The following is a 17,795-nucleotide window of genomic DNA, read 5'->3' as shown; positions in this document are numbered from 1 at the left end:
AAGGCCTGCAACAGCATGGAGAAGTACCCGTTCCTGTTTATGAAGTCTAAGACATGGTGGTTGGGGGCCAGGATAGGGATGTGCATGCCATCTATGTATCCCCCCCCCCCCCCCCCCACACACAGTTGGGGAAGCCCATGGCGGCAAAGCTATCAATGATGCTGTCCATGTTGCTCAGAGTGACAACTGTCTATAGAAGCACCTGGTTGATGGCCTTGGCTACCTGCAGGAGCATGGCTGACTGTGCATTTCCCCATGCTGAACTGGTTCCCAATGGAGTGGTAGCTGTCTGGCATGGTGAGCTTCCACAGGGTAATGGTGATGCGCTTCTGCATGAGGATGGCAGGTCTCATCTGGACGTCCTGACACCTGAGAGCAAGGGTAAGCCACTCAAAGAGCTCGAGGAAGGTGGCCTTCCGCATGCGGAATTCTGCAGCCACTGCTAGTCATCCCATTGCTGCAGGACGATGTGGTCCCTCCAGTCCGAACTGGTCTCAGCGTTGCATGGAGTCCGGGTATTGACATGTGCAGCAGCAGGAGCATCAGGAGGCCCAGGAGCCTAGCACTGCTTTGCAGCAGCTCTGGCTCCATATTATGAGTGTTGTGGCATCCGCAAGGTCAACTAGAGCACAATGCATCCCTTTTGTGTCCCATGATGGGAGAGGCAGTGGAGAAGCGGTGTGTGAGACATCGCCATAGAGAGGAGCCCCTGAAAGCATTCATCACAGCTTGCCTGAACAAGCAGCCACAGAAAGTCTCTGCCCTCCTGGTGCCCTGCCCCCATAGTGCTTCCAGGGGCTGTAAGTCCGAGGCAGGCTCCATTTAGTGTGGACGAACTATTTCAAAATAATTCTGACTAATGTAGATGCTCACCCATAGAGGGAACCGGTTATTTTGATTTTGTTAAATCTAGAGAAATGTCAAATTTGGTTATTTTGAAATAATTTCCTAGGGTAGATATGCCCTTAGCATGTGTTTGGATACATCCAGCTGTAAGCAATGCCATAGACAAATGGCACTTTCTACAGGTCACAGCAAGTCACAGGATTCAATAGCCTTTGGTGGAAACATGGGACAGACCAGTAAGTCCAGGAGGAAGGATCATGGGTGAAGGTTTAGGTAGAGTTGTATACTATATTTTTTGGAATTACCTTTATTTTTACAAAACAAAGTGATGTTTTGGCTCTACAATGAGTGTGCCACTTTTGTATGGAGCTAGGTGGGGACTCTACCAACTTACAATGGGTTTACATTTATCTTTTGTTATATCCAAAATAATTTACATTAGCATCAATGGAAGCTACACACAGATGTCAGTGGAAAGAGGGAAAGACCCCCAATGCACAGTCTTCACTCACAGTACCAAAGAATGAAAATACACACATCTTATACATTCATGACATTTCAGATGCTGGGTTTTATCCACTTTAGAGCCAAATTATCAAAAATTAAAGAATAATCAAAATATAGTCAGAACTGTAAATAAAAATGGTAATTTGACCTCTTCATGAACTTAGTACATTTTCAACTCATCCCTAATGAATCTGCAAAATACATGTAGATCATTATAAACATCGTATCATGTGGTTTCTTTTCTTTCATTTATGGTGTTCATATAAAAATACCTATCTGAAATGTACCCATGCAGACTATGTCTGGGTCCACATCATTCTTACCAAAACATCACATTTTTTTTTCACATTATGAACTCAAAGAACTAAAAAGAGTTTTCAAACATTTTACTACTTCTATCATTATCTGATTTTACATAAGTGCACAATGACATCTAGACCTTTTTTTGACTAAGGAAAATAAACTTGATGTGTAATAATTTATTAGCTTTAAGAGATGTCCAAATGTATCTCATATTGATTTCTAAGATGAAGAATTCTTCATGAAAAATGAAAATCTATGTTTATCCTTTAGCACTACAAGAAAGGGTTCCATCATAATTACCTTTGTGTGTATTAGGAAGGATCTTGGAAGTCTGCAACATCACGAATACTAATCTTGAGAGGTGAAGAGCTGTATTAACTAGTCTGAAAACAGCATTACATCTCCATTTCAAATATTTTTTAGTAAAATATTTTATCAAATTTTCAAAAAATTCAATGAACTCTATTTAAATATATTTTACTATTTATACTTACTTTTCATTTAAGTACGGTAAGTGAATCCATTTCTCAATTTAAAAAAATGGCTGTGGTATAGCATTTTTAAGCGAGCTTAATGCTATAATGCAGTGTTTCCCAAATGTATTCGGCTACAGAACCCTTTTAAACTCAAAATAATTTTGTGGAATCCCTAATAACATAGAGCTGAAAAAGCAGACCACAAATAGGTCAAGGTAATAATAAACAAATGCTAAACAAGCTCATGAGATCAACATTTAGTTTAATTGCACATATTTAAAAACAAAAATCACAATCTTAATTATTTTTTAAATCATAAAATGTTGTTGTAATGGAATTTTCTTGAGGAACCCTTATTTTCACTTCGCGGAACCCCAGGGTTCCGCAGAACACCATTTGGGAAACACTGCTCTAATGGAAGTAGATAGTACCACTTACAACTGGCTGAAGCCTCAGGAAGTACTAATGGCTTCAGACAGATGAGCTCCTGGAGAAGGTAGTGGGACTTCCAATGGAGGAAATGCCATCAAAAAGGGATGATTTACTAAAATCATGATTTATGCAATGGTTGCCACAAAACAGAGGGAACGCAATAGAAAACCACCCCCCTGCATTTTCTCCCATGAGACCAATCATGACAGAACAAAGGCAAGATGATCCATGTGTGACACTGGACGGTGAGACAATTCCCACGTCAAAAGGCTTATAAAATTATTCAGGGAAGGAGGTTCCAGTCATTAAGAGTACCAGTTGCAGTTGGGATGTTGTGGACCAAATCATTTGGGACGTGCTTAATGCCTGCATCAAGGAAAAGAATGACCTGAATGTTTATAAAAGAATTCTCAGAGTAGGATTGTGAGGGGTATGTATGAAGGGAACCTTGCCACTATGATCAAAGATGTAAGAGAGATATGTGGAATCTGAGCTGTGATAGAATGGCAGAAGTCATTTCATAACAGTGGATGCGTATGTGGCGCACACTCAGGTTCCAAGAAAGTGAGAGAAAAAGGGTTAGAACTTTATTTTATCCAAGGAGACATCAAAGTGTGTACTTGGCTATAATCCAATCAGCGATAGAATCATTACAATCTGCCTTCAAGCAAAGGCAGTTAAAATGTTGATCATACAGGTTTATGCCTCTATGACAGCAGATGATGATGGCACAATTTATGGCATTCTATATGAATGATTTGAAGAGCAACTCATTAAAACAAAGTGAAGACATCACCCTAATATGTGAAGACTTGAACATGGAAGTTGGAGCTAGGGGCTACCGTACAAAAATACAAGGAAACAATTGTCTGGGTTTACAAAATGAGAGGAATATGTTTAGTTGAAGTCTGCTACAGTAATCATCTGTTTCCACCCAATATCCTATAAGTTTACATATAACTTATATGTAAACCAAGGGAAGGTGACCAAAGCCCACTGGTAAGTGAACAACATGGGGACCTGGGAAATGGGTTGGAAATGGGAGGGAGCATGAGCTATAATAGAGATAAAGGAGGGAGAAGGCACAACTGGGAGGCAAAATTAAGTCAGTAGGGCTGTGTCTAGACTACAGGGTTTTGTCGACAAAAGTGGACTTTTGTTGACAAAACTATACCTGCACCTACACTACCGTCAAGTTCTGTCGACGGCGGTAAACCTCATTCTATGAAGAATAATGCCTTTTGTCGACAGAGTCCCGTCAACAGAAGGCATTATTGCATCTACACTGTCCATTGCGTCTACACTCATGTCTACAAAGCGGCTTGCTTTGTCGACAGAACTGGATGTAGTCTAGACGCTCTTTGTCGACAGAAACTTTGTCGACAGTATCTGTCGACAAAGCCTCTGTCGACAAAAGCCTGTAGTCTAGACGTACCCTATCTTACATACCTGTGTACAAATGCAAGAAGTATGGAAAATAAGCAGGAAGAAGTTGGAGTGCTAATAAACAAACACAACTATGACATAGTTGGTATCACAGAGATCTGGTTGGATAATACACACAACTGGAATGTTGGTATAGAAGGGTACACCTTGCTCAAGAAGGACAGGCAGGGGGAAAAAAAAGAGAGGAAATTAAAAATGTATACACTTAGACTGAGGTTGAGATGGACATAGGAGAGAGACTTGTTGAGAAAACCTGCATTAGGTTAAAAGGGGTAAAAACAAGGGTGATGTCAAGTCAAGGATCTACTACAGACCACCTAACCAGACAGAAGAGGTGGATGAGACTTTCTAAAAATCAAAATCATCCAAAGCACAGGATTTGGTGGTGTTGGGGACTTCAACTATCTAGACATATATTGGGAAACTAACACAATGGGGCAGAGATTATCCAATAAATTCTTGGACTGCCTTGAAGATATTATTTTATTTCACAAGGCTGAGAAAGCTACTTGGGGGAAAGCTGTTCTAAATGTGATTTTAACAAATAGTGAGGATCTGGTTGAAAATTTGAAAGTGGAAAGCAACTTGGGTGAAAGTGATCATGAAATAACAGAGTTTATGATTCTAAGGAACGGTAGAAAGGAGAATAGCAAAACAGAAACAATGGATATCAGTAAGGCAGATTTTAGTAAACTCAGATCTGGTAGGTAAGGTCCCATGGCAAGGAAGACTAAGAAGAAAAACAACTGAAGAGAGTTGGCAGTTTTTCAGAGGGACATCATTAAGGGCCCAAAAGCAAACTATTCCACTGCATAGGAAAGATAGAAAGTATGGCAAGAGACCGCCTTGACTTAACCAGATCTTACATGATCTAAAAATAAAAAAGAAATCTTATAAAAATGGAAATTTGGTCAAATTACAAAGGATGAATATAGGCAAACAACATAGGTATGCAGGGGCAAGATTAGAAAGGCAAAGACACAAAACAAGCTCAATCTAGCTAGAGACAAAAAGGGTAACAAGGAAACATTCTACACATATATTAGAAGCAAGAGGTAGACAAAGGACAGGGTAGGCCTATTGTTCAGTAAAGAGGGAGAAAAAAGTAACAGGTAATCTGGAAATGGCGAAAAAGCTTAATGACTTCGTTTTTGGTTTTCATCAAGAAGATGGATGGTGACAGGATGCCTATTATAATGAATGGCCATGAAAATGGGATAGGTTTAGAAGTTAAAATAAAAAAGAACAAGTTAAAAGTTATTTAGAAAAGTTAGATGCCTTCAAGTCACCAGGGCCTGGTGAAATGCATCCAGGACCACTCAAGGAGCTGATAGAGGAGGCATCTGAGCCTTTAGCTATCATGTTTGATAAGTCATGAAAATCAGGAGAGATTCCAAGACTGGAAAAGGGCAAATATAGTGCCCATTTATAAATAGGGAAATAACAACAACCCAGAAAACTACAAATCAGCCAGTTTAACTTCTGTGCCAGGAAAGATAATGGAGCAATAATTAAGGAATTAATCTGCAAACATATGGAAGATAAGGTGATAAGTAACAGCCAGCATAGATTTGTAAAGAACAAATCATATCAAACCAATCCAATAGCTTTCTTTGATAAGAAAACAAGTTTTATGGATAAGGGAGAAGCAGTGGACGTGGTATACCTTGACTTTAGTAAAGCATTTGATATGGTCTTGCACGACATTCTTATCAATGAAGTAGGAAAATATAACCTAGATAGGGGTACTGTAAGGTGGTGCATAACAGGCTGGATAACGAGTCTCAGAGAATTGTTATTAATGGTTCAGAGTCATGCTGGAAGAGAACAACAAGCAGGGTTCCATAGGGGTCTGCTTTGGGACTGGTTCTGTTCAATATCTTCATCAACTATTTAGATTATGTCATAGAGAGTACGTTTATTAAGTTTTCAGATGATACCAAGCTGGGAGGGGTTGCAAGTGCTTCGGAGGATAGGGTCATAATTCAAAATGATCTGGACAAACTGGAGAAATGGTCTGAGGTAAATAGGATGAAGTTTAATAAGAAAAGATGCAAAGTACTCCACTTAGCAAGGAACAACCAGTTTCACACATACAGAATGGGAAGTGACTATCTAAGAAGGAGTACTGCAGAAAAGGATGTAGGGGTCATAGTGGATGACAAGTTGAACATGGGCTAGTGAGAAACTGTTGAAAAAAAAGCAAACATGATTCTGGGATGCATTAACAGGTGTTCTGAGCACCACATTTCAAGAAAGATGTGCAGAAAATGGAGAAGATCCAGAGAAGAGTAACAAAAATGATTAAAGGTCCAGAAAACATGAGTTATGCTGGAAGGCTAAAAGAATTGGGCTTGTTTAGTTTAGAAAAGAGAAGACTGAGAGGGGACATCATAGCAGTTTTCAAGTATCGAAAAGGGTATTACAAGGAGGAGGGAGAAAAATTGTTCTCCTTGGCCTCTTATGATAGGACAAGAAGCAATGGGCTTAAATTGCAGTAAGGGACGGTTAGGTTGGACATTAGGAAAAACTTCCTAACTGTCAGGGTGAATAACGTAGCAGGAGTCGAATTTTCTTAAGTGAGTGTGGAGCTGTCTCTACAATGGGAGGCAGGTGGGAGAAACGCTCCTGTCAACTTCCCTTTCTCAAAAACGACAGTGAGGAGTACTGGTACCAACAAGGGTGCCTTCAGTGTTTGATTTAGTGGGTCTTTACTAGACCCACTAAATTGAACCCTGGAAGATCGATTGCCGGAGTGTTGATCCTCCAGTAAGTGGAGACATGGCCTGCAACTGGCTTAGAGACTGTAGAATGCAGGAAAGAATATAAGGAACTAAGCAGACAGAGTGAAAGACAGACCCTAGGAAACAAGAGAAAATACACTAGAGCAAAATGTGAGGAACCCGAGAATTAAAGAACCCGAGAATTAAAAGAGTATCAAAACAAAAGGCATGGCATATTCATGGAGGTCAAACATTTTAGTAAGAAGTTTTCCACACAACAAAGGATCTTCATGACAACAGAGTTCTTACTGAAGGTGGTGATTTCAAACAGAGAGAGATTTCTGTGCCAACCTCTATGCTTCATCAGGGCCACTTTCAATACAGGATGAAAAAAAAGAGTACAGAGCCAGAGCCATCAAGGAAGTGGTGATGTTAAAGGAAGTGGTGCATGCTTTTATGAAAATGAAGCCTGGAAAAGCACCAGGTGTAGATAATGTGCCAGCAGAATTGCTAAAAGCGATTGGCGATATTGATCTCATATGGAAAATCTGTAACAGTGCATGAATGACTAGAAATTGACTGGATGATTTGACAAAGGGAATTTTTCTGCTCTTACCAAAGAAAAGAAATATATCAGAGAGCAGTAACTATCGTACCATCTCCCTGATATAGCATGCAAGTAAAGTGTTCTTCTTTATAATTCAGGACTGCACAAAGCAAATGATAAGCAAAACTACCACCACCACCAGTTGATTTAAGAGAGAGATGAGGAATATCCAGAAATCCAGGAATTAGGCATTTCTCTGGCTACTCCAAAGCATTTGATATCATCCCTCATGAGCATCTCTGGAGAATACTGGCAGACATGGGAATCCCAAAGCATCTAATTCATCACAATTCTCCACCATCAACAGACTATGGTGTGAAAAGCAGTGGTTTTCCATTGCCACATAGGAGAAAACAGAGCAGTCTATCCCCCAGTTTTTTTTTTAACAGGTTCGCAGAATTATTCTGAAATTGGACCTAAAGGTTTTGATAAAGTGGAAAGAACTAGGATTTATACTTGTGGACACCATTTCCTGACCTCAGATATACTTTCTGTTGAAACCATCAATGGAATTCTACAAATGCTAGAATCGGTTCAAGACAGTTAGGGTATGTCTACACTACATGGCTCCATCGACGAAGCCATGTAGATCAGCTTTGTAGACATAGCAAAATGAAGCAGTGATTTAAATAATTGCCGCTTCATTTACATCAAAATGGCTGCCGCGGTGTGCCGATCAGCTGTTTGGTGGCACAGCGCGGTAGTCTGGACGCTCCGCAGTCAACATCAAAAGCCTTTGTTCACCACCCCAGTAAACCTCATCCCACGAGCCATGTAGTGTAGACATACCCTCAATGAGAAATATGGACTATTCCTGAAAGGGTTGAAAATGCAAATATGCTGACACTATATGTTGACAATATATGTTGACAATAACATTAGGATGTCAGTGGACATCAAGATTAATGGTCAAGTAAATTAATTTAATTATCTGGGATCCTACATATCCAACCAAGTAGGCTATTCTAAAGAAATCAGAAGAAGACAAGAGATTGCTTATTCAGCCATGGTCTCCCTTATAAACGTGTGGGAAAACTGTGCTCTCTTGAAACATGCACAGGGTCATCTGGTGAAAAGTTCATTTTTTTTTCCCACAGCAACTTATGGTGAATCTCAGAGAACTAATGTGTATTACAAGAAGAAAACCGAAGCCTTTAAAACTCAGTCCTGGCATAGATTCATGTATCTCCTGGATCGAGAACAAAACAAATGCTTATGTTTGAGAAAAGAGTTCTGCTCTCAGAAATTATGTTGTTTGGTCACATCAGCCATGGAGATGGAAATAACCTCGAGAAAGTTGTAGATAGGGTGGTACACATAACTGGGAGGTGCAGTTGCTGAGTGTCCTAAATTAGTGATGGATGTAACTAGTATTCAGAAATGAATAAATTAACTTTAAAGTATATTTATCAGAACTTTTATTGTACTTTTTATTAGATGAAACTGCTTTATAAACCCTCATTCATTATACCTTACAACACCTCTGTAAAGTAGGTATTACTATCCCCATTTTAAAGATGGAGAAACTGAGGCACATAGCAGGTAACTGACCTGCCCAATTTACAATATCAGTGGCTGTAATCTTGGGGCTAGAGCCCACCACCCTTGGCTCGCCAGGCAAATGTCCTATCCCCAGCACCATGCAGGAACCCACACATCTACCCTATCTTCAGGAAGTCCCTTATACGCTGGGTTGGCAGTACGGTGGCTCCAAGGGTGGAGCTATTATATTCCACATGTAAAACAAAACTCAGCTAATATTGTGATCAACATTCGTGTACTACAGCCTCTTAAGCTGCACAAATTCTTTATTGTAAAAAACCGTGAAAACTTCTGACACACAATTTTGTATTAGTACCCGGAATAGAAAGCTGAAAAAATGTGCCTTCTACAAATAAAACTGAGAACAATGGTTTTGTTTAAAATTACACCAGATTTATTGGCTAGCCACGGAGATTATTTTTTAAAAATGTAATATTGTATACACCAATCCCAATGCAACGGCCATGAATACTTATGGAGGTTACTTGTGCATGGTATATCACAGTAGATGTGTATTAGGGATGTCAACATGTCATCGACTATAGGACTTTAAAGCTGGTTTGCCCAGCACCAGCTCCAGGGTAGCAGGCACCTGGTCTACTCAGGGAGCTGGTTTTTAAACTGGCTCCCTGCACAGACAGGCTCCTGCCTGGCAGCAGCACAGAGTGACAAGGGGCTCCCCAGGAGTGGGGTCAGAGCACACTAGCTGCTGGTTGCATCCCCACTATCAAATAGTGGTATAACTGATAAGAATTCATGAGGTTACACAGACTATTCAATTACTCGATAGCTAACATCCCTAATGTGTATGATAACTCTACAGAAGTTGTGTTGTGGCCAGATTTTATTCTACACAAACACAATACTATATGTTAATAAATTCATTTTCTCAATTTACCCATATGATCCATAAATGTCTTTACTCGGTCAGGATCAACACTATTTGCCCAGTAACCATCTTTCTTGAAATATGAACCAATTATTAAAGCATTTGCACCCAAGAAGTTCCTTGCATTCTCCAGTGTCACTCCAGATCCAATCAGCACTGGAATCTTCACAGCATGTTCAACTTCTAGAATGAAGAAAGCCATGTTTGTAAATCCAACTTTAGGGCTAAGCCTGTTCTAGAATCTTTCTCCTTTCTTCCATCCTTAAAATTATAGACACACAAAATTAACCAGCCATGACTTAACCAATTTCTAACCAATACTTTGCTAACAATGACATTGACCATCTGAAACACATGGTCTTGGTTTCCCTGGTAAAGAATTACATGGCTTGTCTGTAGAAGAATTACATGGCTTGTCTGTAGTAATCTTGGAATGACTTAACAAAAGAAAAGCAGTTGCATGTAAGCTTTTCAGTTTGTCTTTCTCACCAACAGACAATAAATAAGAGGTGTTACCTCTCTCATCTTGTCTCTCTAATATCTTGAGACCAACCTGGTTACAACAACACTGCATACTAACAAAATTGCATTTGTTTTGTATAGTGTTATTCAAGCAAAAGAAAGAGAGCTGGGATCGCAGGAGACCACCATTGGCCATGCATCCCAAGGCAATTTCAGTGCTGAGGAAGAGGCAAAGCCTGGAAGTGAAACAACTAACAGGCACTCGTGTGACCTCTACTCCACATGGGGCGATGACTATTTGGCAGTGAACCCACTGGCCTCACTTGTACTCTTTTACTAGCCCTTTCTTCTCCTGCCCACACAAACCAAGCTGACCAAAGATGCTCAAGAAGCCTCTCTGCTGAATTGAGCTTTGAGGAGCTCCCCTTGCAAAACAGAAGTATAAGGATTCTTCAGGATCTTGTATTCCCTTGTTACTAATATCACAGCAGCACCTCCTATCCAAATGCGGTCAGCCTCGTTTTGCTAGATGCTGTACAAACACATAGGAAGAGGCAATCATTACTTATATTACAGTGGCACTTAGAATGGAACCCGGGTCACGTTCCAACCCAGTTTCTTGGGGGATAGAATCTATTTCTATGGAAATTACTTAAACATCAACATAAGGATTCTTAACTGTGTTATTAATTTCTCTCTCATCCCAAATGTAAAAGAAAACAAGTCTTTTCAAAAGGTAAATAAAGTGTAACATCAAAAAGAATAAGATCTTATTTCCATTTATTATGGGATTTTGGGGGGAGGGGCATGATTTTTAAAATGGCAGAACTATTCAATAGTGCTGTGCTCATTACAATTCTTTAGTTATCAGTTTAAATCACAATAATAGTACTGGAGCAGTGTGTATTTCTACCGGGTCTCTTTGCTGAATTTATGCTATGCTGAGGACTAAAAAGAGATTCAGGGAAGAGAAAGCAAAACAATCTTATTCCCCATGAAAGGAAAAAAGGAAAAGATTCTCTATTTCTTGTAATTTAGGGGAAGGGAAATAGAGAAACCAACAATAGTCACGAGGACTATTTGGCCAACCCCATCTACTTTATTTGCAGGTCAAAGGCAATGCTAGTAAAGACGTTTTTCTTTTAAAAGTGCAGTGGGACATAAAGCAGCATATTATTTTATCTAGAAGTAACATGTCACTTAAAAAGTTATGTCTTCACAAGGCTGCAAATGATGACATTTACTCTTGGGCAGAAGACAAGGCTTATGGAACCCTGAAAATCCTATTCAGCCCATGTGCAGTCCTTGTACTCAAGGATGAATTTCCCTCAGATTTATTCAGTTGACTTTGTTCACTGGGGCTACGCCTATAATATTGCACTCTCTCATGCAAGAACACATGCAAATGAGGCGTGGCAATGAATATCGTCATGCCTCATTTGCATACTTAATGAGCCACCATTTTTGCACAGGGGCTTTTACACAAGAAGGCGCAGTCTACACTGCTCTTTCTTGTGCAAAAACCCCCTCTTGCACAAGAGCCTTTCTGGAAAAAAAATCTCAGAAAAAAAATCCATCTCAGAAAACAATAACGAAGACCCTATTCTAACAGGTGCTGAACTTGTCTATCAGTATTAACTTCAAAACTGGTTCTCAAAAAAGTGACTAAGTACCTTGCAGGATTGGATGCTCTATTTGCTTCATCAAAGGAAATGGTGTAGGAAATAGTTACTCCACGAGGAGTAACAGTAGTTTGAATTAGGATCTTTAATTCGAACTACCTACCCTGTGCCGCGTGTAGCCGCGGGCACGGAGTTCGGACTAAGGAAGATTTAAAAATGGCGGCACCCAGGAACATGAAAATGAAGCCCGGGACATTTAAATCCCGGGCTTCATTTGCAACTCCGCTTGCCCTCATTACCCTACCTAGCTCAAACTAACGAGCTAGTGTAGACAGACCCTTATAGACTAACTCAGTGGTCCTCAACGCGGTGCCCGCTGGGGCATTTATGTGCGCCTGCCTAGTGACCAGGGCTGTCCCGAGCCATTCTTGTGCCCCGGGGCCCAGGCACCCGGCGCATGCGCTGCCCCCCACCCCGGGCACATGGCACATGCGTGGTGCTGCCCCTCGGCGTGCAGTGCATGCACGGTCCCCGCCCCGAGCGCGTGGCGCATGTGTGGCCCCACCCCCAGGCGCCCAGTAGCCCCAAAAGGTTGGGGACCACTGGACTAACAGATTTATTGGAGCATAAGCTTTCGTGGGCAAAGACCCTCTTAGTCAGATGCATACTTATACTCCAATAAATCTGTTAGTTTATAAGGTGCCACAGGACTTCTTGTTATTCAAGAAAACAATGTTTATTTAAAAGTTTCATATGAAGCGTAACGTCTTAATAATGTTATAAGAAAGGCTAATTATTTAGTGCCAGTCTGCTTCTAAGCACCGCATGCTCCTTGCAGGACGGGGGCAGAGTGGGAGGAGACTTCGTGTGCTCTGCCCATCCCCAGGCCAATCAGGGCTTGTAGGCAGGGGGAGTGCGTGAAGTCTCTTCCTGCCCTACAAGGGGCTCAGCACTTAAAGTCAACTCCCAGCTGCTGCTCAGCCGGCAGTTGACTCTAAGCACTTCCTTGCAGGGCAGGGGGCAGGGAGCAAGAGACTTCACATGCTCCCGCTCCCCAGGCCCTGATTGAGCTAGGTGCAGCAGGGGGGAGCACGCTAAGTCTCCTCCCACCGTCAGGGGCATGGGTACCTAGAGGAAACTGCAAGCTGTTCAAAACAGCTGGTGGTTCTCTCAGGGGAGGTGGAGAGGGACAAAGACTTTGCACACTCCCCCACCCCCAGACCAATCAGGGTCTGTGGGTGGAGAAGCACAGAAGTGTCCTGGCCTTACCCCTTCTGCCTGAGGCCCTGCTCCTTCTGGGGTGGACTGGGACCACTTCAAAAATTTCTGAAGTGGCCCCCGGTCAAAAATTATTGCCCACTCCTGGTCTAAAAAAAGCATCTCTTTTCACATAATGTAAACATAGAACAAGCCCATCCTATAGTGTAAGACAATTTTAAGCAAAGCCCTGCCCTAAATTAGACACATCAGGTAAATCAGGCTATAATCCTTTGCATGCCTATTTTATATTCTGACAGGAGTCTTGTTTATCATTAGCTTCCCATTTTATTACTGAACAAAATAAAAAATCAGAATTTTATTTATACAATGGTCTACCTATTAAGAGAATCATATCAGCTTTACAGATTTAAGATTACATTCTTTTCACAGATATGTATTGCAATACTCAACTGCTCTCCCAAGAAGATTCGGCCACAAGTCTGCATTTGTTTTTATGAAAAGTGCATTAGACTATTGCAGGCACTATATACAGGCAATCCCCGGGTTACGTGGATCCGACTTACATCGGATCCCTACATACAAACGGGGCTTTTCTCGCCGTGGAGGACACGGGCAGTGGACCGCCCAGACACGCCGTGGTCCCGCCGCCCGCGTCCTCCACAGCGAGAAAAGCTGCTCCGCGTCTCCCTGGTCTGCTGGGGGGCCCAGGAGACCAGGGAGACGTGGAGCAAAGCCGCGGAGGACGCGGGCAACAGGACTGTGGCGTGTCTTGGCGGTCCTGCCGCCCGCGTCTCCCTGGTTTGCTGGGGGGGAGGGGGGCACAGCTAGTCGCCCTCCCCCCCCCCAGCAGACCAGGCTTTTCTCGCCGCGGAGGACGCAGGAGGTCCTGCTGCCCGAGTCCTCCGCGTCTCCGCTCCAGCAGACCAGGGAGACGTGGAGCAAAGCCGCGGGCGGCGGGACCACGGCGCATCTCGGCGGTCCTGCCGCCTGTGTCTCCCTGGTCTGCTGGGGGGAGGGGGGGGCGCAGCTAGTGCGCCTCTCCCCCCCAGCAGACCAGGCTTTTCGCACCGATGCCTGGGGTAGAGCAGCTGGGGCGCTGCTGGGTTGGTCCCGCAGCGCTGCTCCTCGGTGCTACTGGACCAACCCGGCAGCACCCTAGCTGCTCTGCCCCAGGCGTCCTGATTCAGCCGCTGCTGGTCAGTTTCAGCAGCGGCTGTATCAGGACGCCTGGGGCAGAGCAGCTGGGGTGCTGCCGGGTTGGTCCCACAGCGCCGAGGAGCGGCGCTGCGGGACCAACCCGGCAGCGCCCCAGCTGCTCTGCCCCAGGCGTCCCCAAGTCAGCCGCTGCAGAAACTGACCAGCGGCTGACTACAGGAAGCCCGGGGCAGAGCAGCTCTGCCTCAGGCTTCCTGTAGTCAGCCGCTGGTCAGTTTAAACAGCGGCTGAATCTGGACTCCAGTTCCGACTTACATACAAATTTAACTTAAGAACAAACCTACAGTCCCTATCTTGTACGTAACCCGGGGACTGCCTGTAATTATATTATGTCAGTAAGTAAACTGATCATGCAGAAAGAGTAGAATATCTAACTCAGTGGTGGGCAACATGAGGATTGCACGCGGTTCATCATGGTAAGCTACTAGCAGGCTGCCAGAGAAGTTGTTTACCTTTTACCTACAGATATGGTTGCTGAGCTTCCATTGGCCGCAATGTACTATTTCCACCAATGGGAGCTGGAGGTGGCCAGACCTGTGAGCACCAAGTAAACAGCCTGTCTGGCAGCCTGTCCGCATCTTATCTTGACAAACTGCATGTGACCCATGGGCTGCAGGTTGCCCACTACTGATCCAAGCTGATGTATGGGCCTGAGAGAAGTCTAAGAAGCAAAACCAAAGACAATGAAAACGGAAACATGCTACACCAAAGGCTTCCTTAAATTACATCAGGGTGCTTGGATCCTTTGTTATCTGTGTGTGAAGTGGACCTTCCACACATAGATCTGTCCCTTTCTGTATGGACAGTGGAGCCAGGCACAATGTACCAGGATAGGGAACATTCATCAACCCTACTGTCCTAATTTGGCACTACATTACAAAGAGTCACTAACATTATTTTAAACAGATACTTTCACACAGTAAGATGTAATGTTGATGCATATCAAATGGTTTACTTTTTGGTGTTGCTTAAGACGACTCTCACTTTGCCCAAATTCTAACTTAAAAAAATAGGCAACAGCATTACGGGAATCAGTGGAGTATGATGATCGTTGCATAGAATTAAACATTATTCATTATATCTGTTAATTGACTCTAAACTCAAAACCTTGTTTATAACTCTTAAGCCAACTCTTCTCAAGCTAATGTACTTTTTCAGATAGGGAGAAGAGAGGTTAATTTTGTGATTAGGTATTCTATGTGATGAGATCTCAAAGTTTACACTATTATACTCTGCTTCAGTAACTAACTAGGGGGCATTATGCTCTTTCTTTTGAAAATATATCTGCATTCATGACAGATGAAATAGTGTTTAGCAGTAAAGCATAATGAAAGCTTGCGAATTACGATATGCACAAGTTGCATGAAATAAAGGCCAAAAACTCAGAGCTTTAAAATAAGGCAACAGTGCAAAATTAAACAATGCATCAAGAGCTTGCTCAAATACTTTTCTTTAACAGTTTTTCATATGCAATAAGAATTGTACCATACATATTGCTGTGTTTATGGTAAATGCTGCACTATAACACATTTTAGTCAATTCAAAAGGCTTTTTGCCATCATTATGCTTAGTGCTTTCAAAAGTCCTCTTTTTAATCTATGGAATAGGTACAACATGGGTATCAGCAATGTGTCTCTACCACAACCGAAGTGAACCACTTATGTGTAGAAGGATGAATGGGTCTCCATGACCCTTCTGTGAACAATGGCAACAAAGGTGAAAATTATTGCTAACTATCCTGCTAGTTTTTGTGAGAAAGGCACTTGTCTAGTGGTTACTGGACTGAAACCAATAACTCATTTTCCCACTGTCCATCAAATGCAATTGTTAGTCTTTAGATAGTAAAAACTTTTTAGTAACTTCCAACCTGGGCTGGATATAGACTCACAATCTAAAGATGAAAGCACTTATCCTCCAAAAGCAAACCTTGAGCTATTTAGAGTAGGACCAGTGTAAAAAAATTACCCACCATAGAAGTTTTTATACTACAATTAGTATAATCTAATTCTAATCTATATTGTAGACCAAAGATAAACACATTCTCAAATGGCAGTATATGCTGCTAAGAAATTAAGTGCAACATAAATTGCTCAGTATTCTAATGCCTGCTTCTCAATGGCCTGGCAGTGTCAGAGTGCAATAGGACTCTCAGTCCCTTACTTCCTAGAGCAATGCTGCTTAGGTACTCTGTAGAACCAAAGTAGGTGGGTATACATAGAGGCCAATATTCACTAACTCCGTAAGTTGTGCCTGCTAGCTGCTGAGTAGATGGACTGGTAGCTGCCTCAAGAGGCTTCTGCTTGCTTTCACTCATAAACAGAGGAAAAGCAGCATATTTGTAGTCATCTATAAAAGATTTACAAAGATTAATATGTGAGAGATTCCCCAGGATATCATGTGAAAGGGCCTTTGGTCACAGCTGATCACGGCAAAATATTAGAGTTCAGAGGCTTGAATTAAGCTATCTATACAAACTAAAACCAAACAAAATTCCAGCCCCTATACAGAGTTACCTTGCTTGACAGAAACATTTCTTTCCTCTCTCATATTCAATTCAAAACATCCACAACTAAGGCACTAGCATTTCTGTATTGTTGCATAACAAAGCTGGAAAAGGAGAGGGCAAAATCTCAACTCCTTTTTCAGTTTTGCTTTCAAAAGGCAGCCGATCAGATCAAAGCTTAAGTTGGCATAAACTATTTTAAATTATACATTTTATAACATGATGAAAGGTATCCAATTTTGTCTCCACTTGAAGTCGTCTTTGTAACACTGTACTTTTAACACAAGACTTCTGAAATTCAAAACCTACTCACACCAACATTCATCTTTGTGTATTATAGGTCTGATTCATTTAGGGAGATTACCAATATTACTGTGATCAAACTGTCATTTCCTACTCAAGAGTACTGATTTTTCAAGAGGTCCCTCTCCAATTAACAATTCAAAACTATCAATACTCTTAAATGAAGAATTGCCATACTATCACAAAATCTCAGCATGTAGGCTGCATCACTCAAAGCAAATCCAGGATACTGGGTTTGTTATATTCATGACACAAAAGTGAAAGCAACACAAATGAATGTACTTTGTATCATCAATCTGATGTCTCTGTTCTTTGGACCCAGAAAGAGAATAAATCTGGTCCCCTCGTTTGGGACCAGTCAGGTCCTGAAGGTGACAGACCAGGGAAATCCAACCTGTATTGTATATCCAAACCCAAACCCAAATCACTATGGTTTGTGCTAGACCAAATCAAACTCTATAGTTAAAGAAAGTTTCTGTTTTTACAACAGAGAATGTATGGATTTCTCTCTATATTAATCCAGAAGATGATTCACTGGTTGTTGCTCGACCTTCATGTGACAGCTCTCACCTTTCAATTCTTTAGGATCAGCCTGCATTCCAGTAGCTGTGCCAGTCAATACAACACCATCAGCGAGGAAGAGCTCAGCAGCCTTAGCAGTCTCTGATACACTGACATCTGCTGTCAGAGCATGAGCG

The 17,795-nt window shown here is 42.0% G+C and overlaps 1 protein-coding gene across 1 annotated transcript in view; it reads right to left on the bottom strand.

Annotated features, from left to right (window-relative positions):
• C12H19orf12 (chromosome 12 C19orf12 homolog) overlaps positions 1–17,795 on the bottom strand; it is a 79,444-nt gene extending 61,649 nt beyond the window's left edge. The window contains exon 1 of the mRNA XM_025183694.2: positions 17,668–17,795. The gene's annotated coding sequence lies outside the window, so the exon portion shown is untranslated. The remainder of the gene's footprint in view (positions 1–17,667) is intronic.

Source organism: Pelodiscus sinensis, chromosome 12, assembly GCF_049634645.1.
Source record: "Pelodiscus sinensis isolate JC-2024 chromosome 12, ASM4963464v1, whole genome shotgun sequence".
NCBI classification, from domain to species: domain Eukaryota; kingdom Metazoa; phylum Chordata; order Testudines; family Trionychidae; genus Pelodiscus; species Pelodiscus sinensis.
This window is presented reverse-complemented; position numbering and strand designations above follow the sequence as displayed.